Raw genomic sequence first — 4,130 nt, 5'->3', positions numbered from 1 at the left:
TGTGTGTGTGTGTGTGTGTGTGTGTGAAACATCTCGTGAATCAGTGGATGGAATTTATGAAGATAGTCTGGTCATTTATGTCAATTAAAATGTTTAAAAGTCAACCTCATGAATATGAAGTTCACTGTGTTTATGCTATTTACATGCATTGAAGCTTCTGCTAAAATTATGTATACATTGTTTTAAATTTGTTTTCTTGCTGTAGTAAGATAATTAATGGAATAAAAAATAATGCTAATGCTATCTGTCTAAATTTTAGACTCTAAAATATGTCTGTGATGCAAGGCCCCGGTGTACTGCACTTCTGTGTAATATTGATTTCTACAGTTGTGGCATCAAAATTATGGTACTAAAAGGTAAATTCATTCTAGTAAGACACAACTGAATGTTTAGCTGTGAATTACACTGTTCCACCCACTCTAGTTTGGTTGTGCCCAGTTAGAACTCTGAAATAGTAAACCTTAAAGTTTTCCTTGTCAGGGCAATGAGAACTTTCCCAAACCTAAGATTTGTTCATCAGTTCCCGTGCCTGTCTACAGTCTATCAGCTCCCTCCAGCAGATTGTGTTGACGCCTAATTGAAGCCCATAAGGCAGTTCTACAGACTGTTGTTGAAAATCTTACAACAGGCTCTGGTCCTTTGAAGCAGACCTGACTGTCAGCCTTTGCAAATTCATCAGCTTTCTCGTTACCATTAATGCTAGTATGTCCTGGTACCCATTTAACAGTAACACTGTTATCCCCCCCCCCAATTGGTTGACTGCTTTGACACACACCCAAACCAGCAATTACATAATTTGTGGCCCTTGGATGAATTGTTTAAAAAGTTGGTGTTTTTACCAGTGTGTATTTTGCTGTTTCTAGTACCGGTATGTGTGTATTTTTTATCACTCGAGCCACTGCTTCAGTATCACTTAAAACAACTTGATGATGATGCTTAAAATTTGTCTAAGTAGTAATATTGTCACTGTATGTGCGATTGACGGCAATAGAACACTTTCTGATATTAGCATGGATTCTATGACTAAAGCTACCAGCAGCCTACAGTAAGATAAATACAAGGTTTACTGTACCAGTTTAGAGAAAGAAAGTGCATGGTTAGGATCCAGGTGGTCCTGTGTTGGTCTTTTCTCTCCAATTAATGTTTGGAGCAGAACTAAGTTCATACACATTTTTCCATTCAAATTCAGCTCATCTCATCGCTCAAATTTAGCTGTTAGCCTGCATGTTTGCATGGAAAAAGTGACAGAAAATACTCCTTACTTGTGGGGATGATGGGTGTATCAAGAGTCACTGGTACAAGTACTGTAGCACTGGTTCACCCTAAAGATCCGATGCCCCGGCACAAACAGAGCAATGTTGTATATGCTGTTAAGTGCCAGGAGGGCTGCGACCAGTTATACATCGGGGAAACAAAGCAGACACTGTTCAAAAGAATGTCCCAACACAGACGAGCTACATCTAATGGCCAGAACTCTGAAAGAGTGACCGCTGGCCTGTAAATGAGTGAAATCTGCAGAGACGAGGATGTTCTCGTTCTTGATAGGGAGGAACGTTGGTTTGAGAGAGGAGTAAAAGAAGCCATTTTTGTGAAGAAAGACCATCCATCATTAAACAGAGGTGGGGGCCTCTTTTTTCAGTTGTCTCCCTCCTACAGTGCTGCTTTTGCCAGTATCACTCCACCCCTGTTAACAATAGGTGTTAATTAGGTGTCAACGATAGCCATGTGATGTGAGTATCAGTCACATGGAGGCAGGGCTTAAAAGCCTGAATTTTGCCTGAAACTCTCAGACTGAAGAAGTCTCTTGGAGGAGAGACGAAACGTTTCATTAGAGAAGAACCCGTCCAGAAGACCTATACAATTTTTTTCTTTTTGATTTTTTACCTGGATTACTGAGATGCATCAGGACACTGTAGCACAGTGTTTTTTGGTCCTACCAGTGGAAATTGATGCTGTTTTCCCAGACTGCTTTAAGTTAACCAAAACAACTAGAATTTTGCAATTGCTCATTATAAGATAATCTTAGTAGGAAGACAGTAGACACTATGCAGTCCTTTGAGATATACCAATCTTTTAAAATGTGTGTCTTAAGATTAGTTTAATTGATGGTGATTTGAGGTCTGGGTCTTATGGTTGCATTTGTTATCTTTCCTGACACCAGACTTCTTAAATAGCCAATCAAAGATCAGAGGTCAGAAAGGAAGTCTGTGATATTTGCAGAGAAAGTGTTAGTGGTCAAATCCATGATGAGTGCAACAGAAGTACATATACACAGCAGTTTGAGACCTTGTGGAACCCAACAGAGGCACACACAAACCAAAGCAAGAAAGGTTAGAGGTGTGTGTATTCTATTTTATATATGTACATATAGAATTGTGTTTCATGTGGCCCAGCGTAGCAGATATGGTAATGTGAGATTAAGGAAAACTCCTGGAACAGAATCCAAGATGATGCTGACAAGTCATGAGCAGCATCTTAAACTGAGACTGTGTCAAAGCAAAACAGCTACTGCCAAGGTGCCCTTCAGCATAACTTTGATGCTCCACTGAAACTGTGACAAGAACATTTTACACACCTTAAGCAGGCTGTGTGTTTGTAAAGATTCAGTTCAGCTCATTTAAACTGTGATGGCCATTCTATACTTTCTAGTTTCAATGAAAGCAAGTCAGAATCTGATGGGGTTTTTTTTTTTTTTTGTCTCCAGTTCAACCAATTACATAGAAAACAAAGAAAAGAAGGACCAGAGTGCATCATGTTAAGTAGGTTGTTCTTCCTTAGTTAAAAATTGAAAAAAAAAAAACTTTTTAAAAGTTATTTATTTAGTTTTGGTTCACTTTTTATACTTTTATGTTAAAAACTGAAAATTCTATGTTCATTTAAAAGCAATAATAAATGATAAAACTACAAAACATATTTTATCTGATAAGAATGCATTCAGTCTTTAAATGTTACACAGCCAACACTGTCTGTTAGCAAAATATCTCATGAACCACAGGACAGATTTTAAATAAACTTTTAGAAACTAAACACTTGATGTACAGATCTACAGGTAATTTACTTTAGGAGTCAACTCTATTCAGGCCACTACAGCCAACCTACATCAAAAAACACAAATGACTATACCTCAGTGAGTTTTACAAATATTGGGCTAGACTTTAGTTTAGAACTGACAGTTTTTAACAACACATAATCCAAAGTTTTTAAATTGTACAAGATTTTTGATAAAATTTTGATATAATTTGTTGCTGTCATCTCTGTTTTTTTGATTGAAAAAGATATTATGAACTTCAGTGGCACTCAGAAAAAATATTTATTGGACATGCATCTACAACTACTGATTAACTTGGGACAAAATCAGGTTTAACATGTCTGCCAACTGACTTTAGAAAACTCAGAAATGACTTTAGCTCAGTCAGTTTTATAGAAGCTGAGCTACAACTTAGTGAGTGTAGCAGTAGCTACGATTCACCCAACAGACCACAACTCAGTGCCCTAAGTCAGTAGTTCCCAATCCTGGTCCTCAAGGAACACTGTCCTGCATGGTTTACATGTTTCTCTACTTTGACACACCTGATTTGTATCAAAGAGTGATTAACAAGCTTCTGAAGAATCAGGGGCCTCATGCATGAAGGAGTGCGCAGCTTTCACACTAAAAGTTGACGTATGGAAAAATTTAGAAAAGTGCACCGCACCAAAAAAATCAGATGTATAAAACTGTACACATACACATGTTCCTGCGCACCTTTCCTTTCTACATCCCAATGAACGTGGAACTGAGCGCAGTGAGACACCTCCCCTGACACCCCTCCATTTAAATTTGTAAAATAGATGTAAATGTGTCCAGAGTGTGAGATTCTCCTCAGATTGTCCTCTCTGTGGGATCAGAAATGATTTTTAGATGCAGGAAAAATATAAGTTAAATGGAGAATGAGTGAGAAAACTGTCTAAATAAGGAGTGGGGTGACATTGTTTTATGTGATAACCAGAGCCTGAGATTTTCCTGAAATTTAAAGACATCTCCCGAATGTGATGTTGAAGTCTGATTAGTTGGTTAGTTGTTGTCTATTTAGTTGAACACGGCGTTGAATAGATGTTAAAATAAATAAATAAAAAATACATCAAGTTTTCCA

The sequence above is a fragment of the Austrofundulus limnaeus genome, unplaced genomic scaffold (genome assembly GCF_001266775.1).
Source record: "Austrofundulus limnaeus strain Quisiro unplaced genomic scaffold, Austrofundulus_limnaeus-1.0 Scaffold295, whole genome shotgun sequence".
NCBI classification, from domain to species: domain Eukaryota; kingdom Metazoa; phylum Chordata; class Actinopteri; order Cyprinodontiformes; family Rivulidae; genus Austrofundulus; species Austrofundulus limnaeus.
This window is presented reverse-complemented; position numbering follows the sequence as displayed.